Here is a 25571-nt window from a genome sequence, read left to right on the forward strand (position 1 = left end):
AAAAGCTACGGAGAAACCCTGTCTCAAAAAAATAAATAAATAAATAAATAAAAAATAAATAAAAATAAATAAAATGAGATAGGGAGATGGAGGGTTGGGAGAATACTGTGGAAAATCTCACCCCTCCATGCACTGGCTCCATGTGTGTCGGTGTGGATTGACTAGAAAGGCAAGCACAGGGGAAGAAGTTGTTGCAAATGTTTTTGTCTGTTATTGAAGTTACATATAATTCTAATGAAGATTGTTTAAAGGATAAGACAGTCACTTACCATCCTACCAACTGGACCTAAACATGCCTTTATTTGCCTTTTCATGCATGTTTTGTGTCTATGGCTTCATGTTGCATTGAGCACAGGCTCTTTGCCTTTCATCTGGACTCATCTTAGAAACGTTCCAATGTGAGTTGCTGCTTTTTGCCCACATGGTTTTAGAGCGTTTGTTCCACTCAGGCCGAGGGAGCTTGGCAATGGTCCAGTGAACTGAGCTTGATTAGGGAGGTGACTCAGGACTCCCGTGATGTTACCCTCACTGGTGCGTAGACAAGGCCCTAGGGAAGCTGGATTTGATAATTCCCATTCTGTCCTCTAGCCTGACTACCCTGTCAGGGATGAAGCCCTTAGGGTGCTCATGAATGCTCATGACTGCCAGAGGAAACAGTCATCCTTAAGGAAGAGGTAAGAGGAGGAGTTTTCCTCTTTTTCTCTTCCACCTTCCAAGGAGCATGCTTGTTTTTTAAAAAATGGTTAACTCAGACACAAAGTTTTAGACTTCTTCTTGTCTCTATAAGGGCTTACATTTCATCTGAGAAGGGGGATTTAATTTTACTGTCATGGCAATATTTAGGGCAGGAATCTGGTTGCTTCTTTTTCAGACACTGAGATGCCAGACTTGGCATAGTCTGGAGAGGCAGAGGGCACCCCACACTCTGCAGTGTCCTCTGCTGTCTGCCCACTATATCCTGTCTGCCCCTCTTCAGAGACCACCTCACATTGTCCTTTGTCTTCCTAGCAGCCTCCCCCCTCCACAGTCAGTTTCTGACCCTTTAAACCCTGGCTGTTTGCTCAGTCAAATTCTCTCGGGAGACAACATGCATTATGAATGGAGCGTGGGCTGGAAGTCAGGATACTTCAGAGTATGTCCCACTGTCCATCTTTTTGACCTTGGTTAAATCTGGCAATCCCCTGGCTCCGGCTTCTCCAGATCGTTTCTTCCAGCAGTGAGTTTGCAATCCGAGTCCTTTTGACCTTTAGGGTCATACTCGACGCAGTTCTATGGAGTTCTGGAAGCTTGCCGGGCCACTCATGTTCATTCCCTCCCAATAACCTTGAGTCTTCTTGCTTATAAGATACCGTTTCTAGACAACGTGGAAATGTATGGTGTGACTGAAAACATGGATTGGCCTCCTTTCCCTGTCCTGCCTCTTATCACTCTTTCTTAATCTGGTAAGCAGGCTCACACTGTTCTTCCTTGGTGTTGATGCTCCAAATCTCTTCTTAGGATAAAGTACAACAAACAGAAGCAACCGTCTGATGGCTGGACTTCAAACACTCTTATTAATGCAACATGCAACATCCCAATCCCAGCGCAGGGCCCTAGACTGATTTGGCTCTCCTTTGATGAGCCAGAGAAGTAAAGCAACTGCCCTCTCAGAGGGAGGAGTGATTAGCTGGAGGGCTACAGAGTCCCTGCTAGCTCTATCACCAGAGGCTGAAGAACAGCTACAAGGACAAATGCTCAGCCCTAGAAGTCCATGTTTGCTCAGTTCAACATTGTGCAAGATTCTGCTGCACTACCAAGATTACAGTAGCAGTCTTGAGGGAGATGGGCATGATTTGGTTTAAAAATCAGAAAAAGTTAGAGATTTCTTAGGCCATCTTTGTGTTCTAAGAAGTCATATATTTGGGGGAAGCTATCATTGTGGTTATCCCGTGGCCATCACATGCCCCCCAGCTGCACAGGATGCTCCATATCCTCTGCCTTCTACCACGGGCATCCACCCTACACTCTCAGCTCTTGGCTAGTCTTTCATGTTCTTCCCTATCTTTGGGATGCATTGTCCCAAATAATCACCCACCATTATCATTTTTTTCACTCTTTGGGGCCAAACAATAGGCCTTGGAGTCTGAATAATTTAGAACTAAATCCCAGTTTTCTACTTCTAAGGAAGGTTATCTAATTTCTCTGCATGCCCTTCATTTTCTTATTTGTGATATGAAGCCTTACAGGGTTGCAGTGGGAATTACAAGTGACAGCAGGAGACTTAGCAGCATTAGACATGTACCTAGCATTCACAGGGCCCAGGGAGCAGCATTTACTGCTCTTTTCCTTATCTTTATTCTTCATAGGAAATGATAGTTGCTTTGGTTTGGAAACGGCTTGTTCTCTAAGGGTTAATGTTTTGGATTCCTGGTCCCTAGTCTGAAGATGCTGAGAGGTGATAGAGGTCACTGGGAGGAACAGGGTTAGTGCTAGTCTCCTAGAGTGCCTTAGTCCCTCTGAGAGTAAGTCATTATAAATGAGTGAGACTTATGTCTCTTTGGTCGATGGCTTCTTGCTTCACCATGTGCCCACCCTCTCGGTTCTCTTTTTTGTGCCCGTCCATGAAGACATCTGTAGTATTGTCGTGAGCCACAGATGTGTTCACTGGAGGCCAAACTGATGGGGCTAGTCTACTACCAGCTTCCAAAACTGTGAGCTGAACCAATTTATTTTATCTATAAAATACCCAGCCTTGGGTACTTTGTTATGTAAGAGAAATGGAAGGATATGCTATTAACAGTGTTATATTTATGTAAACATATCATTTATCTCTGCTTGAAATTTACCCTATTAAATTGATAGTTCCTTGCGGGTAGAAGTTTTTTTTGGCAATCCTGGTTATTCCTTTCAATGTCAATGACAGAGATTTTGGCAAAGCAAAGTCCGCATGTTTGGTTCAAATGAATTGAATCGACTACATCACATGACTTGCCCTTTCCTTCTGATTTTACCTAACAAAGACAAAAGAAAGCCAGCCATGCCAAAAACCAGGATAAAGCGTCTTATATTTTCCATTTAAGGCTCTATCTTACCAGTCGTGCGGTGCTGGGGTCTTCTTGCAGGTTCTGGAAGGAGGGAGGCCATTGAAAGCATGACCTTTTGCATGTGCTTTCAGTAGCTGGTGCTCAGCAGGGTGCTTGCTGAATATTTAAGTGTGTTGCTATTCATGATAAAAGCTTGTCGAGTGACAGATCTAGGAGCAGCGAGGTAACTCAATAATGGATTTCAGCTCAGACAAATGCAGGAGAGAGCCTGCTTATGCTTGTAATTGCCTAGCTACTCCCATCCCGAAATCCTCCCCAAGGGCACCTGTGCAGTGAGGACCTCCTCCTTGTGAGGGGCCCTGGTCTCTCCTGATGCAGAGGGAGAGGCTCCATGACCCAAGTGAACTCTGCTCAGGTGGATTCTCTGTTCTGTTAACAAGAGGGACAGCCTGCTAGGAAGCTGTCATGAGCTGACTTTGGCGTCTGTGGTGGTGACCCTCTAAGGACAGATAAAGCCTTGAAAAGCAGAGTCAGCACAAATGTATGGTAAGGAGCTCTGACTTGGGCCAGCTGCCTGGGTTTGCCTTCCAGCTCCACACCCTGCTTGCCTGTGACCTTGGGTACAATACTCAATTCCATCAGGTCTCGCTTTCTCCATCAGGAACTTGGAAGCAATAGTGTGCCTACCTCCTAAGTTTATGACGAGGGTCACAGGACAGAGCTGGAACAGACACCTGGGACTCTGCCCAGCCCTGCATGAGAAACAGACACCACTGTCACTTTACAGGGGCTATAAGACCTGTCTGTAGGCTGTGCTTCTTGCACACCTCAGCTGGGCAGCATTTGGCACTTTGCTAGGAAAGGACCCCACAGGTGGAAAGGACACCATCTTCAGTGGTCCATGCAGGGATGAAGGTCAGTGTGAGAACAGTGACGTGAAGAGGAGATGGATTTGAGGGATATAGAAAAGGAATTCATGATCGTTTCATGCCCAGCTCAGGAAGGGCCAAGGTGGCCAAGATCCAGGATCTAGGGGCCAGTGACAACTTAAAAGAACAAGAGACATATGGGAAAGGGGTTTTATGAGGATGTTAAAGAATAGTGTGATGGCATTTAGAGATAGTCAAAACATTTTGGAGCTCTGGCAAGAAGTCCAAGTAGAGCTTTACACCAGGAGAGCCTTAGCCAGAGAGCTTACTGTAAAGTGCCTGGCGCACAGCCCAGAAGTAAACGTTCCGTTGGTTTGGGGCTATAAGGTCTCTGCTGTCAGTACTCTCTGTCATTTTAGTTTGACAATAGCTATGGACTGTGGGTAAATGAATGATGCTATTGTTTTAGTAAAACTTTATTTACAAAATAAGTGAAGTAGTTGCTTGTCCTTGCTCTAGAGCTGTGCTTCGTACACAGTGGGTCCACACTGTGTTTGTTGAGCTGATTTACTAGCTCCAGGAATGCAAGTGTGTGTGTGTGTGTGTGTGTGTGTGTGTGTGTGTGTGTGTGTGTTGTTGTTGTTGTTGTTGTTGGGGCTTGAACCCAGGGCCTTGTGAATGCTAGGTAAGCACTCTACCACAGAGCTACACTCCACATTCATGCAGGTTTTACAAGCACCTTTGTCAGTTTATTTGAAACACAAACAACTTTTGTTAATGATACATGAGGATTCCCATGAAGACAGACCAGAGAAAGAGTGACTGGACTATTTACTACTGCCATAATATAAAACAAGGTACACAAGTTAGAGATACACTCTAGAACCACAAAGGATCTAGCTAGAAACTATCTGAACCAGGTCCTAGGCCATTGGTTCAAGGGGAGACAGCTGGATCTCCCTGGGAAGGGGAAATAGAAGAGATTTCATGAGTGGACTGGACTGTGGGCAGATGTGGATGGGAACCTGAGTCATCAGGTTGTGAGGGAAGAGCAGGAGAGTCCTGAGAGAGACTACTGGAAATGGGGAGGTGGTTTTCAGGGCCAGGGAAAAACCTGGCGCAGGGAGTCTCCCAGGAATCTAAGGATGATCCCAGCTAAGACTCCTAGCAGTACGTAGTCTGAACTGGCCATTTCCTGTGACCAGGCAAGACTTCAGGTAGAGGACACCAACATAGTCACATAACCTTCAACCTACAGTCTGTCCTGCGAGGGCATGGGTGGTCTAGAGATTGTGGGAGTGACCAACCAATGACTGACTGGTCTAACCTAAAACCCATGCCTGGAGAGCGAGTCCACCCCTGACACTCCTGAGCACCAGGCCCCACAGGCTGGATGACCCAGAGACCTAGCATAGAACCAAACACACTGGGGGAGAAAACGTCAATGTAATGACGCCTAACAATAGTCTGCTATACTCATAGAGCGGTGCCTAGACCAATTGTTATTATGCAGGCTTCATCCAGAAACTGATGGAAACAAACACAGACCTAACATTAGGTAGAGCTCTGGGAATCCTACAGAAGAAGGGGGAAAAGGATTGCAGGAGACAGAGGAGTCAATAACATAAGAAAACCCACAGCGTTAACTAACCTGGGCTCATAGGGGCTCACAGAGACTGAACTGAACCACCAGGGAGCCTGCATGAGACTGACCTAGACATTTGGCATATAATTTACAGTTGTGTAGCTTGGTCCTCTTATGGGACCCCTAACATTGGGAGCAGGGGCTGTCTCTGACTCTTTTGCTGACTTTTGGGACCCTAATCCTCATTCTTGCCCTGGTCACCTTGCCCAGCCTTAATACATGGGAAGGTGCTTAGTTATACTGCAACTTTATATGCTATGTTTTGTTGATATTCATGGGAGACCCGCCCTTTCCTAAACAGAATTGGAGGAGGAATGGACTGGGGGGTGAGAGCACAGGGGATGTGACAGGGAGGGACTGGACTGTGGGGGGACACTGCTGCTGGAATGTCAAACTAATTAATTAATTAAAAAGAATAAAATAAACCAGAGTGGTGAACTTCAGAGTCAGGTGTGAGAGAAGCAGTGTATTTTATCTTCACCTGAGGGCCCGCTGAGAGGCTTTGGCTTCCAAGAGAGTAGAGCGCCCAGGGACCCTGCAAAGGCATTCTTTCCAGGTCCAGAAAATTGATTGCAAACACATTAAATAATTAAGAAACAGAACAGGAGTGTTCATAGCGTCCCTTGTGAAGAGCTGGTTAGTGGGAGGAAGTGGAACATTTCCGGTGGGGGAAATGGAACAGTAGGTAGGGAATCGGAACCACACGAAGCAGCAGCATGCACTCTGCACTCAGGAAACTAGTCAGAGAAAATGGGGGAGGCAGAGAGGAAGAGGGAGAGGGAAAGGGGGGAGGGATAGGAAGGGGAAAGAGAAGAGGGGAGCACTTTTCTTTGAAATAACTAGATAGCAGAATGGGTCGAAAGTTTTAGCTATAATACTAAACCTGCGCCATTCAGTTCCTTGGCCACCTTCCTGGGGATGATTCTGAGGTCTGTCAATAAATGGGAAGCGGTCTTGAAGAGGAAGCTTGCATTTGACCACAAGCTAGAAGCAGCTTTTCTGTTTCCAAGAACAGTGTAAGGGGCATGCAGGAGCCCAGTGTTCCTGAGGGACCTGGCAACTAGGAGGTGTGGTGTATCTGTGGTAAAGTGTGGCAGCAGCTGCCTCTTGCACACTTGTGTGCATGCACACACAAACATGTATACACATGAATTTGCACATATATGTAAATGTACATACATATTTATGTGCTATATATCTGCATCATATATGGACACGCAGTTTTTACATGCCCAGCTGGGTTGCTAGCTGTTGCTGCACCACCTTAAATCTTCCCCATCTCATGCACAAGTCCACACGCAGCAGGAGGACAATTCTGTTTTTAGTTCTAGAGTTTAGACAGTCCTGAGCATGGCAAAGATCAAAGGGATACTAGATTTTAAAAGTCAAGATTTCTTTTAAAAATTTAAAATCACCCAAGCCTTTGGGTGCACTCTCCAGTATGGCAACGCCTGCTGGGCCTGAGCAGGGGCCATTGACTCTGGTTGCTCTTAGCATGCTCTCTAAGTTCGTAAAGGTCCGAAGGGCTTGCTTCTCAGCCTGGCATCACTGATGTCCTAGATACATTCATACCTAGTCTCTTGACGGTCATACTCAAGTCAATCTTCTCCAATCTCCCACCAGACCATTCTTTCCAGAGCTCAGGGTCAATCAGACTACATCTCGCAAGGAGCTCCCCAACCCCAAAAGGCAAGGCACATGGCACATAAGTTCCCTTATCTGGCAAGGGCTTTTTATCATCTCCAAAACACGGCCCCTCCTCCTCCTTCACATTCTCTTTCCAGCCACATTCTCTACCACACAGTGCACCCTCCCCTCCCATTTCTTTCTTTCTTTTTCTTTTTTATCTAGCTACACATACATTTTCCATCACTTAGGCACCTGGTAGACTTCTATACAAGCTTCAGGACCAGCTCATTGTACTTGTGTGTGGAACACCGATACATCTCATACGTCTTTGCTTCTCTGTGTCTGCTTCAGTGGTGCAGCACCTTTTCCTTCTGTCTGGACATGGCCTTGGGGAGGGGGACATCTTGATCAAATTCTAGCTCTTCTGTTTGCTATGTGGATTTCTTTTGGACTCTAACCTGTAGGTCTGAAAAAAATGAGAATGTTCAGAGGGCCTAGTCGCAAGATTGTTGGAGGTCTCAGTTCAGCCCAGTCAATAGTGCCAATGGATTTACTTATCACAGAGCCTAGAACATAGGAGCTATTCAATAAATATATTTCTACTGTTCAAAGAACTGTGTGTGTGTGTGTGTGTGTGTGTGTGTGTGTGTGTGTGTGTGTCCTCTGCTGGAGACTGTGGAAACCTAGAGCATGACTGGAGTATCTTGGCCTCTCAAATGCTCTGGTAGTGTGTGGCTGGCTCTGGGTTTCTCGCTGCTGATGAAAACAGTCCAGTGGGAAGTCAGAAGATGCACCTGTTTTTTTTTTGAATGGTGTGGTGGATTAGTTTGGGTCCAAGAGTTCGCACCTTCTAGTATATACTCAAGGCTTTTTCATTGCCTCAAGATTATTCCGTTTTTTGGAAAGAACTGAGTATCATCACCTAGGTTTTGTGATCTTGTTTTAAGATCTAGGTATGTAAACATGAGATAATACAATACCAAAGATGTATTGCTAAGAGATGGGAATAGCTTTAATAATGAAAAAAAACCCTCAAGTCAGGTGAGGGATTGTGGCTGAACTTTCCTTTCCAAGTCTTATTTCCAGGATTGAATGGGGAGAATGAAGGTAGAAACTTTGGTGGCTGCCGTTGTGTAACAGGAGCCCTTAGGTTGAGTAGGCCCTGCACAAAAGTATTCTGTAGCATTTTCCCAGGAACTAGTCCAAATTCAATTCCCTGTGTATAACCTCAAGACTGGCATTTCAGAGTCAGGTTTGTTTTAGGATTGCAGTTCTGTGACCTTCAGAGCATACTCATCTCTGGATCATATATATGCTAAAAACTAAAAGAAAAAACTCAAATGCCTACCTCAAAGAGCTTAACTGACCAAGGAAACGTGCATATTCAGTCCAGTGCCTGGTGCCAGCCCTAATGGGTCCTTTCCCTTTGGAGCAGCACAGCTCACATTGCTGCAGAGAGGAAGGAAGAACCAAGCTGAACTCCAGCTAGGCCCCTCTGTGCCCACTCCAGAGGGAGAGCCCGCTGGCCCAAAGAAACTGGTCTTCTTCCCAGCATGCTTGGTGGAGCACTTCCAGTTTAAATTGTCAGCTGTCAGCACATCCCAGAACCAAGAAAATATCAGAGGGAAGTCTTAACTGTTTTGTTGATTTAATCAGATACTTTTACACACATTATAGTTCACAAAATTATGGGATCCCTGTAGTCTTGAACAAGCAGAATTTCAGCGTAGCTTAAAGTGGAAAGTACCACCATCGCTGTAGGTGGGATCCAGAGGAGCAGGGATGAATTAAGACAAATTCAGGAAAAGCCAGGGGAGGGGGGAGTGGATTTGTTCAGAAGATGGTTTTCCAACGCTGATTGAGCCCAGGAGATGCTCTACCACTGAACTATGTTTACCACCCCTAGAACCAATTCCTAAGTCAAATGTGTAAGGAGAAGGGAAGGCAAGAGAGGGCGTGTGGCAGGAACTCTTTGAAAAATATTACCTTCAGGGCAATAAGAAGCCTTTAAAATTTTCTGGACAAGAAAACGAGGTATTTGGAGCTTGACTTCAGGAAGATAACTCTGGCAAGAAGGTGAGAATGGATGACTTTGGGAGGGGACAGAACAAGTGGGGACAAGAGAATGCCTGTGGGTTTTATTGCTTTCATCCGGAAAAGAGGTGATAAAAGTTGTACTTGGGCCCTGAGAATGAGAACAAAGGGTAGACATATTGTGGCACTCAGTCTGCGGGACTGGCGAGTGACGAGGAGAAGGGGGAGGAAGAGTGAAGGATGATTCAGGCCTGCAGTATGAAGAAAGTGTATGAGTTTGCTAATTTAACCCACAGGATATAAGCATATCAATCACTACTAACATGTACTCCTTTACTCCTCATCAGATGTATGGGTATATATTCAGCTTTATGTACATGTTAAATAATACACATCAGTAACAAAATATACACACATATATATTATACATGCCATACAAATATACATACATGTATCCATACACACATGCAACACACATGCATACATATGCATATACATACAAACACAGAGACGTACACCCCCCCACACACATATGCACATACACAGAGAGATACAACTATACACACATACAATATATATACATACTGCAGTTATACACGTCAATACACAAATATATACACACATACATATATCCCTGTACATGTACACATCACACTGAATTTACTTTAACTGTATATGAAATGGGGTACTTTAAAGGGAGCGTGTGAGGCTCTCTAACCTCTGCTGAAAATTACTGCTTTCACACTGGCAGAGGAGGAACTTGATGGCTTTGCAAACCTTGCTCGTCTGACTGTTAGTCGTAGCTGCAGCGACTGAGTGTTTATGTGTCAGTATCTCGTGCACCTTGCTCCACTTGTCCTCACTGCAGTCTGCAAGGCAGACACCGTGAAGGACCACTTCCCAAGGCATTCTCAATTCTCTCTCCACTTTCCTTACATAAAGACTGACCTTGTAATTAGGGTGACCATAAAACCCAGATCTGGCCATGAGAACGTGTATGGGAGAGTGTCTGGTGAGATGTGTGTGTATGTGTGTATAGTTGTATCTCTCTGTGTATGTGTATATGTATGTTTTTATATGTGTGTGTCTCTGAGAGAAGGAACAGCCAGTGTAAGAGGTGCAGCTGGTAACCCCTCTGTGCCTGGTTCTGGCTTAGCCATGTCTGAGTGTCATAACTAAACTCCAGCAGCCATTTTCCACCATAGATGACAGGCATAAAGATAGAAAGTAAATGGTTCTAGATGTCAGGATCCGGGGACAGAGAGGGGTGTGACCTCATTGCAATGCTGTTACTGCTCCAGCCATGGACTCACTGTGGTAAGATTTTTGGACAACTGCTAGCTCTCGTTTTTTTGTTCCTTGGTGTTCAGTTTCTTGCCCGAGGCCAAGCAAAGAAATGGTGAATTTTCACCCGAGTTATTCAAAGGGATGTTATTAGTGACTTGTGATAGATAATAAGAAAGATATTTTGTTCTTGTCCCTGATTCTTGGCATGGAGTTGCTGACTCCTGGAATTCTCTGAGTTACAGTAAGGTTGTAGGAGCATGCTTTGTTTTAATGAAGCTATTTTTCAGGGAGCCACTAAAACCAGGATGGGGGCTACGCATCAGAAGTACCTTGCCTTGATGAGAAGTTTGGAACATTCGCCTTTATGCTGCCTCATCTTCTCTAGACAAGGAGAAAATGTGTACAGATTGAATTAATTATAAATCACTAATGATTTAACTAACTGTACCTGCAAAGGAAAACCCCTTCATTAGCCCCACAAATCCCCAAATGGTGACATTCAGTGAACTTAGAGTTAGTACCAATAATCACATGCTGGAAGGGGGAAGAGTCACAACTCCAAAGGTCAAAGGCTCCTGCACTTGGAACTCTCCTAGACTGCCTTTCTTTTCATCTGGCTACTCACTTATATCCCTTCTAACAGACTAGTAACTGTATGTGGAATATCTCTATGAGTTCTTTTAGCTCACTTGACAGACACAGAACCTGAGGAAGAGGTTGTAGGGACCCCCACTTTCTAACTAATGTCAGAAGAATAGCTGACACCTGCAAGGCTAAGTCCTTTAACGTGCAGAACTGAATTGTGGTTTTGGACACTAAGCATCAGAGAGTTGGAGAATTGGTAGAGAGAAAATTCCCCCACAAAACTGGTGTCAGAAATGTCATCAGAAGAAACAACCTAACCCTTCTCAGATATTCTCTCTTCCACATGCTGGAACTGCGCAGGACATAGTTTGTTGTGATGGGCACATGCTGCCCCTCTCATGGTGTCTGTCTCTCTTTGTGTCCACAGTGAAGTGAATCTTAGGTATAATAGGACTGTGTTCCTCTATTTCCATGCTCGGGTTGATCATGATACAGAGGGGGCTGGTTCAACATATTGGCCTGCTGATATTTTTGTCTGAACTGGAAACTAAGAAATTATTTTTTTCCATTTTCAAATGGCAAAAAGAAAATTGTTAAAGAATATTTTGTGACTAGGAAAAATAGTCACAAACTGTGGGTGTTGCCTACAGTTGGGTATCAGGCCTTCCTGGGTAGCAGTTTAAATTCCTTGCTGCTGGGGTCACCTTGAGCAAAAGGACTATCAGCCTAGCAGCCAACTGGTCGACCCTTATGTCAGCACCCGGAGTCTTGAACACCCCATAGATGCCTTGGAAGGCTCACAGGTCTTCTGAGTTTCCTGAGTTTTTCTCTTCTCTTCAGGTGCCAATGTTTTCATTCAGAGGAAATGGCCACAACATTCCTAATGCTGCAACTCTTTAATACAGATGCTCGTGTTGTGATGACCCCAAGCATAAAATTATTTCCGTTGCTACTTCATAACTGTAATTTTGCTACTGTTATGAATTGTCATATAATCATCTGTGTTTTCCAATAGTCTTAGGAGACCTTTGTGAAAGGGTCATTGACCCCAATGGGATCATGACCCACAGGCTGAGAAGCAATGAGCTACATAGTAACTATGATAACATAAGAACAAAGATTGTTTCTCTAAGTAGAGGAATGTTCAAAAGGAAATGACACACCTTGATCATGAACTTCTAGCTTCTGGAAGTGTCCAGCAATACATTTCTGTTGCTTAACTCACCTAGTCTGTGATATTTCATGATAGAAACTTTAAGAAACAAATGCCCAATTAAAGTCAAATGCAGAGAAAAATAAAACTGTTACCAGTTTCCCCTTTGTGGGTTTTTAGTTTCATTGATAAAATAATTCAAAAATGGACTTGAAAGGAAGCTTGAGGTCAGGTGTTTCTGGTTTGAAAGAAAAACAACAGGGCAGCCAAGCTGCTCAGGAGAGGAAGATGGGGAAGGAAAGGAAGCCCACAGTATTCGTAAGCAGTCATAGGGAAGATGTTAGGGATGCAGAGAGGTGGGGGAAGGGGAAGGGAGGGGAGAGAGAAGGAGGGAGGGAGAAAGAGAGAGGGGGAGGGTGAAAGGGAGAGAAAGGGGAGAGGGAGGGAGGGAGACAGAGACAGAGAGAGAGGAAAGAGAGAGCACTACAACCAAGCTTTGAAGAAAAAGGCTATACTGTCGGAGTAATGTGCAAAAGCCATCAGACCATAGTGCTGCACCATGGAGGCTTTTCATTCAGCTGCATTGAGAGCAGGGCTTCCAGGAAGGACAAGTACATTATCTCAGGCAGGAAGGGGTAATTATTCCTCCCATCTCTTTAGCATGGTTTTAGGTGAATAGGTTTTTTGGCAGGAGTGGTGATGGGTGGGAGGTAGGGGGTGGTAGCAGAGATGTATTCCTGGCCAGGTAATTGACAATCCAAGCTGGATTAACTCTTGAGGAGACCATAGAATATAATGTTCTAGTCTTGGAGCAGATAAGAATGTTGTGTTTTTGCCTGGGGCCAGAGGTAGATTTTATTCTTTTGATTAGGAGGCCGTAGATTTCCTTTAATGTCCTCACCAGAGCCTTGATGGCCATCCTCCACAGCCTCTGAGGCTACTGTGACATTAACCATTATGAGCTGAGATCCTAAAATCATCCAGAAGATGAATTGAACCTGGGAATAGATAAAACCCACTTCTACCCTGAAGACCCTGATGTTCAGTTCCAAAGCGGGGGGAAGGGCTGAGTGTCTAGCTTCAAGTTTAGGTCATGCTGTCATACACTGCCCTTCAGGAAGGTACTGCTGTAGGGGTAAAGAGAAGAGGTGAGAACCAGAGCCCCCCAGTGACAGTCCTGGTCTCTCTGAAGGACCAGAGATGTTTCCTGCTTCTGACAAGGACAAGGACTCATTCCTTTTGGGGTCGCCACACTACACAGCCAATTTCTCTCTTGTCCCCATCAAAACTACCACCTTAAATAACAAAGCAAGAATTGAAGAAAGTGAGTTACCTAATACATTCACAAAACTGGAAGAAAACAAAGCCTACCAAAATAAATCAAAAGATACCAGAAGGAAATCATTAGTAACAACAAAAGTGGGAACAAATTATAAAACAGATTGACAGTGCTAATCAGAAGTCTGTTCTCATTAGATAACCCAGCAAAGACAGATGAAAAGCATGCACGCCAGGGGAAAGGGAGAGCCCACACGGTAAAGACAATTAGAAATCTTTGGGAAATAAGCTTTAGGCAGATGTGAAAATCTAAATGATAGGACTTTTTGGTCAACAGTAACCTTTAGAAGGGGCACATTGTCTAAATAAACTGATTTCCATATTGGAATTTAGGAATGTGAACTCAAAATGGTCTTCCTTCCAAGGATGGTACCAGAAGAAAAAAAAAAAGCTTTGCAGCTTTCAAAGAGCAGAAAGTTCCAAGCCCCAGCACTGGTTAAAATGCTAAAACACTTTCTTAATGAGGTGAGGTTTATCCTAAAAGCCAAGGGCACCTTTACTGGGGACACTGACATTCTAATTACAGGTAAGGGCAGATTAGCAGTGTTCATTGCTCTCTCTTATTACCGAAAATTTTACCAGGTGGACTCTTGAAATCAAACTAACAAGAGAAACTGACAGTATCAGTTCGACTGTGAGAGTGAAAGTGTCCCTGTCTGCAGGTGATATACCCTGGCTAGCCGTTGGACGAGCTGATGGCAGAGCTCACTCAAAAAAAAAACAAATACATTAGAATAGTGAGAAAATACAATACTAACAGTTAGTCTTATCAGATCTAAGAACATATAAAAGCCTAAAAAGGCAAGATAGCCACATTAAAAAAATAGCTCAGGAAACAATATGAAAATTAGACAAAATTCTGTGGTGATTCAAAATGCGATAGAAATGACATCCCACATTAGAGGACAATCCAGAAAGTGAAGCTGACAAACCTGAGTCGCCATTTGGAAATATTCCAAAGCTATCAAGTTCTTGTGCTGGCCGGTGTTTTGTCAACTTGACATGAAGTAGAGTCATCTGAGAGGAGAAGACCTTAACCGCGGGGTTGTCTCCATCACATTGCCTATAGGGAGGCCTGCGGTTCATTTCTTTGATTAATGATTGGTATGTGCCGTGGAATAATCCTTCTGTACACTATGGATATTACTCTCATTGGCTAATAAAAGCTGACTGGCTGATAGCCAGGCAAAAAGTATAGTCAGGGTGATCAAATGGAGGGTCCAGGGAGGAAGAAGGGCAGAGTCACAGTGTCCACAGGAGACCCGAGAAGCAAGATGAATGTGCCATGCTAATAAAGATACCACCATGTGACAGAGCATATATAAGGAATATGGGCTAATTTTAAATGTAGGAACTAGTTAGTAATAAGTCAGAGCTATTGACTGAGCACTTACAATTAATATAAGCCTCTGTGTGGTAATTTGGAAGAAGCTCCTGGGATGGGAAAACTCCACCTAAAGATGTGGGAGGGCCCACTGTGGGTAGTGCCACCCTTAGGTGAGCAGGTCTGAGTTGTATAAGAAAATAGGCTGAGCAGGCCGTGAAAAAGCAAACCAATAAACAGCGTTTCTCTATGGCTTCTGCTCCAGTTCCTCCCAGGTTCCTGTCCTGACTTTACCTCAATGACTGACGGTGATGGGGATATCTAAGCAAAATAAACTCTTTCCTTCCTAAGTCGCTCTTCATTATGGTGATTACCGCAGCGAGAGAAAGCAAACTAGGACAGATTTGGGTGTTAACTAAGGATGTGAAAATATAAAAAGGAGACATGGAAGAATTTTCGAGAAGCCGTACAAGAAAAGATCGACAGCAGAGATCCCAGGAAGAACTGTGTGGATCTGAGCTGAGGACCCCAGGTCGTTATGTCCCAGGACCAAGAGTTGAACCAGGCACTCACGGTGGTTCTAACAGAGACACTTGATTAGGAAAAGGAAAGGTACTCCTGGGTTTGAGAGTGGGTGAGTGAGCTGGGGAAAGACAAATACTCAAAGGCATTAGCCGGGACGCTTGTGACCCTTATGGGTGGTTTGAATGGTACCCACCTTCTCTTGAAGTCATATATAGGCAGGTCTTTGTTACATGTTGCCCAGTGGGGAATATATATTAGATATTGGAGTGACTTACAGACTGTGGTCCAGCTAGTCCAACAATGGCTGTCTCCTGATAGGAAGTCCAAGAGTCCGATAGTTGTTCAGTCAGAGGAGCTTGTGAGCACAGCCTGACCTCCTGGGTTTTATTCAGAACCTAGCTGCCTAGAAACAGTAAATAGTCACCCTCAGCCCACTCTACCTGAGCTGTACCACTCCGGTGTGCCACAGCCCACTGACACAGGCTTGGTGAAAGTATGAGGGCAAACCCTGACTGTGTACTGTGGGGTTCCAGTGGTGAATGATGAGCCAAAATGAAGCCACTAGTGGTAACAAATGAACCATACTAGTGTAGTAATACTGTTACTGGAGGAGGCTGTGTGCGTTTGAGGGCAGAGATGTATGGAAAGAGGAATCTTTGTACCTTTCTCTCAATCTCTCTGTTAACGTACAACTCTAAGAAGAACATACCAAGACAAAAACAACAAAACAGCTCCCCATGGTAATTTGAAGAGAATGGCTTCCATAAACTCATTGTATTTGAATGCTTAGTCAATGGGGACTCTTTTTTGGAAGGATGAGGAGGTGTGGCCTTGTTGGAGTAAGTGTGGCATTGTTGGAGGAGGCCTGTCACTGGGAGTGGGCCTTGAGACTTCTAAAGCCCTCAACAAGTCCGGTCTTTCTCTCTGCATGTTGCCTGTGGATCAGGATGTTATGCTCTCTGCTACTGCCGCTCCAGCACCCTGTTCCTGTCTGCTTCCTGCCTCTGAAACTGTAAACAAGGCTCAATTAAATGCTTTTTTAAAAATAAGAGTTGCAGCTGGGCGGTGGTGGTGCACGCCTTTAATCCCAGCACTCAGGAGGCAGAGGCAGGCGGATCTCTGGGAGTTCAAGGCCAGCCTGGTCTACAAGAGCTAGTTCCGGGACAGGCACCAAAGCTACAGAGAAACCCTGTCTCAAGAAACCAAATAAATAAATAATTAAATAAATATAAAAATAAATATGAGTTGCCTTGGTCATGGTGTCTCAACACATCAATAGAACAGTAACAAAGGCATACCTCAAAACAAGGTAACAAAAGTCATCCTTAAGTAAACCCATAATAAAATCTCTGGGTAGGGAGAAATAAGGAAAGAATGAAGTGGGGCCAAGTATTTTCAGCTCCCAACAAAGAAATAGGCAAGTACGCTTTTTCTCTTTTATGACTCAATGATGTGTTTATCTAAGCTGTTCTATTACTATATTAATAAAAATTCAGGAGTCAAATATTGGGGTGAAAACCTGATAGGCCAAAGAAGTGGTGGAGGAGTGACCTGTTGACCTTCTCTCCCCACTTTCAAAATTGAAGAAAAAGTCCAAAAAGCCTGAGAATCTCCAAGGCCCTCCCTTTTCCTTCTGTGCCTCTCTATCTGTATCCTGGGTTCTCTGTATGCTCTTTGATTGATTCTTATCAACTAGTTGCTGGCTCTGCCCTCTGATTCAAGTTTAACTTTATTAACACAATCTTGGGGTGTCACAGTGCAATCAAGTATCTAGCAATAATTCAATAATGAATTAAACTTTGGACTAAAGCTATGAAATCTTTTCTCCAAAGAGCATATCTGAAGGACCAGCTAAAAAAATGATGCCCAATATCACCAGGTATCAGGAAGTACAGATGGATGTCACAGTGAGAGACCACAGAAGATGACTTGAATATAGCAGACAAAAGCCATCAGTGAAACAAACAAACAAAGTTGGTTTGATGGCTGTTTGGAGAAATTAGAAGCTTCATTTAGTACTGATGAAATTATTAAATGCCTCAGTTATATAAGGGTATCAAGGTAGAGAGTGGCTTAATGCATAAGTCTGGGAATGGGCAAAGGACTAGGTGAAGAGATCTAGAAGAATGGTGGAGAGTTAGGACTTGATGGGTAAAGAGTGTGTGGGTTTATTTTCAGGAGTGAAGACAATGTTCTAAAATTGATTATGGTCATACCTGCACAACTCTGAGCACACTAAAATACATTGTATTGCATATTTAAATCGGGAAATTTCATGGTTTTGAATTATATATATCAAAACCTAAAGCTTTTATATTACAAAATAATCCATATTTATACCGACACCTGAAATCTTCCTGGTGGAATAAAACCATCGTTAATGATTATACCCCAGAAAACAAAAACAGTCTAAGTAGAAACAATGTATGGATATACTTAACAAAACTATTTTAAGTAAGGCTAATTGTGAAAAAGCAAGAAACTGTCATTTCCATGGGACAAAGTGATAATCGGTATCCTTCAAGGGGAATCCCCCACTTGAAAGAAAAGAAATGGATGGGTCAACTAAATTCAAAGTATAATTGTTGAGTGAATCCTAAATGTTAAAAACAAGGGAGCTGATTCAGAAAGTCCTCTTCTATACCTTTATCTTGTAGAGTATGACCTCCCCACTTTTTCATCAGTTTTAGTGTTTCAGATTTCACATTGAGGTCTTTGATCCATTTGGTGCTAATCTTGGTGTAGGGTGATAGATACGGGTCTAATTTCATTCTTCTACACGTCGATATCTCATTTCCCCAGCACTGTTTGTTGAAGATGCTTTTGACAAAACAGTTGATTCGCTAATGTGGGTGGAGGAACTTTCATAAGGCCCCTAGATGGAGAGCTACGGGTAACTGATGGCTTCTAGGGGAGGGAAATTTGTCTTTTCCAGGGACAGGTCACCTAGTTGGCTATTCAGTACCGAATATTCAGTTCTAAAAACATATACTTGAACAACACTAAATGGACTCAACGGGTGGTGTTTATGTATTTATTCACTTATGTAAAGATTCGTTTGCATATGTATGTAATACTATTTAAAGGAAAAGAGGCCACCAATTTGAAAGAGGAAGCAGGGAAGGAGTTGGAAAGAAAAAGAGATGGTCGGAACTGATGTAAATATAGCAAGGTAGCCAAAAGATTTTATAATTAAGAAAAAAGAAGTAATAATGGCACAGTCAGAAAAATGAAGGAAATGTAAGCATGGATTTATCAATATTTAAGCTTAAGTAAGGTACTATTATTTGTATATGGGAAACGCTCCTGTTTTTTAGTAAAAATACACTTATATGTTAGGGAATAAAGTGTTGTGATGTTTGTCACCTGTCTTAACACACAAATAAAAAGTAATAGTCACCAGTTAACAATCAGTGAATCTCAAGCAGATAAAAGATGTGCAAGTGTTCATTATCGGATTCTTTCAGTTTTCTGTGGATTTTACATAGTTTAAAACAGAAAATTTTAAATAGTTAAAATAAAGAAGTAAGAGAACTAACTGAAACAATGGCTGCTTTTGACTGCAGCAATAAGGCAATTGCTGCAATCTCGGGCTTAGTGTATGATTTCACTTGAATACATACACACACACACACACACACACACACACATATAATACTCAGAAATGATTACTGATCTTCAACAGGGATGGCATTAAAAACACAACTTATGAAGTTAAGTGAGGATACAGATCAGACACCCACACATTTTAGCTTGAGTGATAATTAAAACAATGACTTAGGAAATGGCATGTCAATATCAGATAAAATTGCTCTATGACCCAGCATTCTATTCTCAATTATATATTGGATAAAAGTCTATATGATTGATCTACAGACATGTACAGGATATATTTATATCCTGTTACTCTAAGAAATACATATTTCTGTTACTCTAAGTTCAAGCACTGAAATTTCATTTGTTATAGGTGAGAACCATGGTTTCTTTCAGAGCTAAAGGCATAGTAATGAATAGGAAGGGGAATGGGGGGCTGGTAATCTATTCTATATTACTATCTGGATTTCTAGAACTATGAGTAAATTTGCTTTGTAAAAATTCTATTAATTAAAACAAATAATAATCCGAGGCAGAAGGATTGGATGGTGGTTAACAATACACACACAAACGTAAGCACACATCAACAAAATAGAAATGGTCCAGTTGGCTGTAGGTGTCTAATTTAGTGGACATACAATGCAGGAATCCTGCCAGAAAAACACAGGCTCAGAGTTTGGGTGTAGCTCTTCCAACCAACCTGCCTCGAATGTGGTTAGAATGTGCAGCGCTCCCATGATGTAGCTGATAGGCTCTAATAGACTCTTGCTAGACCATGACATTTATCTCCTTCTCATTTGTACCATACAGATGAAGTGAAAATTCTGATGCCCTGTTGGCACAGAGGCAAGCTACTTCCAAAGTGTCCCATTTTCTCTTGCTCTTCAGCACTCAGAGTAGATTCAGAACAACAAATGCCTGGCCCAGTTTGATAACACAGCCTGGTCCTATGGACCATGTCAGGGCTTGTTTTCCCAGTGAGTGCTCAGTAGAGGTTCTCCCATCCTTCCTACACAGGTTTGCCAAGTACCAGAAATGACTCTAAGAGCAGTGACAGTTCTTTCAAGGCCAAGGGGACATAGTGGGAAGGAGGGTAGAACAGAACTAGAAAGACCCTGGTGCATGTATTTCAGCCCTACTAGTGTTAGGAACCTGGGAGAACCATGGGACTATATTGTTAGAGGTTACCATGGCGAGAAACCCGGAATTAGAGCCAGAATCCTGACTTGGCACCACACCTGCTGCGTGACCTTATTACAGTGTGCCATGTTTATTTATCTCCAAACCCATAGGGCCCTTTGGATGCCCTTGAAGGCATCATTTCCGGCTAGCTTAAATTATAATCTTCAAGGATTTTTGTCTCCATCTGTGAAGTGGGGAGAGTGATTGCTGCTACTTTGTCTCCCAAGGTTGTTGGGAAAGGTATGGAGGTTTTCTTTAGTTGAAATATATTGGGCTTGGAAGCTGCTTCCTAGATTTTCAGCGGCATAATCATTAACCATTAACCTCACTTTCTTTTATGGCCCTTTTCATAGGCTGTGTTTTGTTGGAGCCATTATCTTACATTAGCTGGCTTTTTAAGGTCTGTTCATCTCACAGTGAAGAGGCAATTCAGATTAATCACATGGAACCCAAAGAGCCGTTTTCCACTGGCTACTGGAGATGGCTGGGTCCTCCCATGTTGATTCTACTAACTCTCTCCCCTTTCACCTGCATCAAATAGGACTTTGTGAAAGCGACACACAGATATGTACATATAGATATGTACACACATGCGGGGGGGGGGGCTGCTAAATCTCTCCGAAGGTTAATTGTGTCTATAGAGTTAGGGAAGAATACGACTGTTCCTCTTTGTGAGGGGGCCAGGGATACCCTTGTCAGGGACTTGGTAGAACAACAAGGCAGGGGCAACCAGGGTTGCTGACATCAACAGGGTTGCTGACATCAATGCACTTCCTCTCTTGGGTTCATATAGCTTCAGGCAGCTTCAAACCCTTGTAGTTTCTCTGGGGTATAGAAGCTTCAAGGGATGCTGACTCTGAAGAGATGGACAAGGACAAGCAAGTCTTCCCTCAAAACAAATCAGAAAAACCATTGTCCTGCTTACCTGTAACCATGATGAGAGAGAGGGAGAGGGAGGGAGGGAAGGAGGGGCACACACACACACCTAGAGAGAGAGAATGAGAGAGAGGGGGGGGGAGGGAGGGAGAACCCTATGATGTAATGTATTAGTGACAAAAAGTATCCAGGAGCACTGGGAGAGTAAACGTGTCAGATGGAGGGCCTGATTTTATGAGATCCAGCAGCTTCTCGTATGAAGTAGACAGCGTCCCACTGAAATCCTTGGCGGCTGTTTCAAGTTCAAGTTCATTATGTGCCCCACTCCTTCGTGTTTACTCAGATCCTCAGAACGTGACTTTCTTTTGTAATAGGGTCTTCATAGATGAAATTAATTTCGTACGGATGAGGTTGCAGTGGGTTGAGGTGGACCCTGTCCTCATGATGGACATCCCAATAGGAGGAGGAATATTTAGGTAGAGGAGAAAGTACACATGGAAGATGGCTGTATGAAGACAGAGACTGTAACTAAGATGATGTACCCACAAACTGAGGCATGCCATGGTTGATGGCAGCCATCATAAATTGCATAAGTGCAAGGTAAGATTTGTTCCTAGATCTTTTGGAGGGAGGGCAGCACTGTTGCCCTCTTGACTTTCGGAGTTGCAGATTTCCGGTTAGTGAGAGAATAATTTTTGTGTTTTAAGACAGCCAGTTAGTGGTGTTTTGATGGTGGTCCTCAGAAATGAAGACTAAGGCCAAGTGGTGGGGTCTTCTCTGACTGTTCCCTGCAGTGTGCAGTGTGCTTCGCCCACACAGTGCTGACCCCTGGTTGGTTTCATCAGCAGCCCCGCCCCAGATATAAATCTTTATTCAAAAGTCCCTGTACAGGATGCACCCGTGAAATCTGAACATTATGGTTGCCCAAACAAGACTTGCATGCACAACGACCACATCAGTTGACATCCCAACATTAAGGGGGGAAATCTAATAGGGTCTCACCCCTAGAAGAAGAGCTACAGGCAATTCAGAGCTGCCAAGAGAGGGAGAGCCAGTTGCCTGCTTGGAGAAACTTTCTGATAGATTACTTAATCCTAAGTGGTCAGCTCTATACACATAACATACAAGCAATACTAAATGGACTCATCATTCTGTATTTGTGTATACATATATGTGTGTATATACATATACACACATGTATATATAACAATAATTAAGAAGAGGTGATAAGTTTGAGAGGGAGTGGGGACATGGCAAGAGTTGGAAGAGAAGATGACACAAATGACATAAATATTGTACTCACCCATGAAATCTCAAAATAATGTAAAACAAAACAATAGCATAAAGTCCGTGTTGCATAGAAGAAAGGCCATCACTGGGCCTGTTCCAGCCCCTTGGACTTGCATGTCTTGCCTGCTCCCTTCTGTGCTCCATTTTACACTTATTCTTACAGGTCTGTGGTTCATTCACACAGACCTTAAAGATCTCTCTGGTCCCTAGTGAATGCTCTGCTCCCCCAAAGTTGTGGTGATTTGAATGAGAATGGCCCCCATGGACTCATATGTTTGAATGCTTGGTCCCGGTTTGTGGAACTGTTTGGTAAGAATCAGGTGTGACTTTGTTGGAGGAGGCGTGTCACTGGGAGTGGGAGGTTTTGAATGCTTATATTATTTCCAGTTATCTCTCTCTCTAAAGCTTGAAAGCTGTTTCCTGGGTCTCCTGGTTCATTGATCTTCACCTTCCAGCCTCTAGATCTTCAAGAACATAAAATCCTATAGGTTAAGTCCCCCAGTCTATGGTAATTTACTATAGTAGCCTGAGCTGTTTTCCTATCAGTTCAACCCACCCACTCCCATTCTCCCTCCTAGCCATTCCCATATTTTAAAAGTTTTTAATTGGTAAAAATTTTTTAAATTAATCATGGTAGTCAAAGATTCTTTCTTTCTTTCTTTCTTTCTTTCTTTCTTTCTTTCTTTCTTTCTTTCTTTCTTTCTTTCATAAAGATTTCTGCCTCCTTCCCGTCACCGCCTCCCATTTCCCTCCCCCTCCCCCGATCAAGTCCCCCTCCCTCATCAGCTTGAAGAGCAATCAGGGAAATGCAAATCAAGACAACTTTAAGATACCATCTTACACCTCTCAGAATGGCTAAAATAAAAAACACCAATGATAGCCTTTGCTGGAGAGGTGGAGAAAGGGGTACACTCATCCATTGTGGTGGGAATGCAAACTTGTGCAACCACTCTGGAAAGCAGTGTGGCGGTTCCTCAGGAAATTCGAGATCAACCTACCCCTGGACCCAGCAATACCACTCTTGGGAATATACCCAAGAGAGGCCCTATCATACAACAAAAGTATATGCTCAACTATGTTTATAGCAGCATTGTTTGTAATAGCCAGAACCTGGAAACAACCTAGATGCCCTTCATTGGTAAACTTTTTTTATGTGAAAGATTTAACAGTAAAGATTTTAGATTTTGTGGGCTATGACTGCTATCTCTTGAGATAGCTGTCATTGATAATATTTGAACAAATGGGTGTGTCTATATTCTGATAAAAAGTTATCAATAGACACTGAAATTTGAATACTGTATCATTTTTGCCTGCAATGAAATAGTCTTCCTCTGATGTTCCAATGAGGCAAAAACCCACTGAGTTTATGGGACTGTATTTTGCTATCTCCTGGGAAACATTTTCCCTCTTCTTCAAGACAGTCCTTGCATTATTATATTCCATTGTGGTCATCCATCAAACAGCTATTGAGCACCCATGTTGGCCAGGGAGCAAGCTTGTCTCAGATGCTGTGATATTCTCTGAAAAAGATATGGCCTTTGGTCATGAGGCTGGGAAGAGTTGGAGCTAATTCCAGGGCTCCTCTTTTTCATTAATCCCTGGCAACCTCTAGTCATTTAGATGTGTGCTTCCATCTAAACATCTTTTGAGTGTTTTGTTCCTGTTACATGCTCAGTGCACAGTGGGACTGAAGACCCAGCTCAGCACATTCTGATTGCCTGCTGGCCTTTGGATTTTTTGAGTCTCCTTTTTTGTCTCGTGATCTTCTGTTCTTCTGGAGTTTATGGGAGCTCAGTACTTGTTTGATGAGTGGCTATGACAGTGGAATGTCAATCATGTGGAGACTGTCTTGAGGAAGGAGATCTAAGGGCGATCAAACTATACTCCTCATCCTTTGTGTGTAGCCCACAAACTCAGTGGTTTTTGCCATGTTAAGTAGGTGGAACATCAGAGGAAGACTATTTTATTGCAGGCAAAAATGATAACGTATTCAAATTTCATTGTCCTTAGATAAAGTTTTTTTGTTTGTTTTGCTTTTGTTTTTTTGAGACAGGATTTCTCTGTGCAAGAGCTCTAGCTATCTTGGAACTAGCTCTGCAGGCCAGGCTGGCCTCAAACTCACAGAGATCTGCCTGCCTCTGCCTCCCAAGTGCTGGGATTAAAGGTGCGTGCTACCACAGGCCAACCATAGATAAAGTTTTATTGGAACACAGGAAGTAGACAAAACATTCTCTTACTAAGATCATTAACCTGTTTTTGAAGAACAACAGGTTTTTAATTTATAGGATGCTCCAAAACTCCTTCTCCAGCAGTTTACATCCCAACTCAACACTGAGCGCTGCAGGGCTTCCCCTGTCTGCACAGTGCAGAGACACTCTGAAATAGAGCTTATGCAGCCTGTTGGGGGAGAGGGACAATGAGTGGTTCAATAGTGCAGTTTGGTGGAGAACACAGATCTCATATGACGATAAAGATCAAGGAAAGTCAAATGGCAATGTTCTGTCTGCCCCATGAGCTCCAGATATGAGCTCTAGGGCCTGGAGGCTGCAGGTGCATAAAGTGAGCCTGTGGTACCCCAAGTTTGCAGATAAGATTTATGCAAGGAAACAACTTGCCTGAGGCTAGGTGGAGCCTTGACCAATTTCTTTCTACTCCTGCTTATCTATACTTAGCTCCAAAGCAAGAGCTCTATGAGAAAGGGCCTTAGCCCTGTTCTCAGAATATTTCTAGCAAAGCCTGGCTGGGTGAATATTGGGGTTTTAAAAGCAGGAGGCAAAATAGAAAGGATCTGGATTCTTTTTTACTTCAAATATGGTCATCAGATCACTAGCGCAGACTCCACCCAGCTGTTGGTCTTCTGCAGGGTGACAGGTGTTTCTAGGGCCTGTGCTAGACTTTGGATGGCACGAACCATCTGGAGTTGAATCAGATCCTAACTCACGTGCATCTCAGAATACCCAGAGAACTTACATCATGCTGATGGAGGCCTGGGGTCTCTCCAGCGCTCCTACCCAGTTCCTCTGTGGTTTGGGATAAGTTTCTAATTCTTTGCTGTGCCATTTTTCCTTCTGTAAAACAGCCAGATTGGTCATTTTCAGTCTTAACTGCCCATTGTTACTGCCTGGAGAGGTTTTAAGTTATTCTGCTATCTCAGTGCCCACAGTCAGAAAATCTGTGTCAAACGATAAATTTCCCACGTCATTGTAATTGGTCCCTG

At 43.3% G+C, this 25571-nt stretch overlaps 1 protein-coding gene across 1 annotated transcript in view; it reads left to right on the forward strand.

Annotated features, from left to right (window-relative positions):
* Ces5a (carboxylesterase 5A) overlaps positions 1 to 25571 on the forward strand; it is a 280153-nt gene that overhangs the window by 164286 nt on the left and 90296 nt on the right. The window lies entirely within an intron of this gene.

Source organism: Microtus ochrogaster, chromosome 4, assembly GCF_000317375.1.
Source record: "Microtus ochrogaster isolate Prairie Vole_2 chromosome 4, MicOch1.0, whole genome shotgun sequence".
In the NCBI taxonomy this organism is placed as follows: domain Eukaryota; kingdom Metazoa; phylum Chordata; class Mammalia; order Rodentia; family Cricetidae; genus Microtus; species Microtus ochrogaster.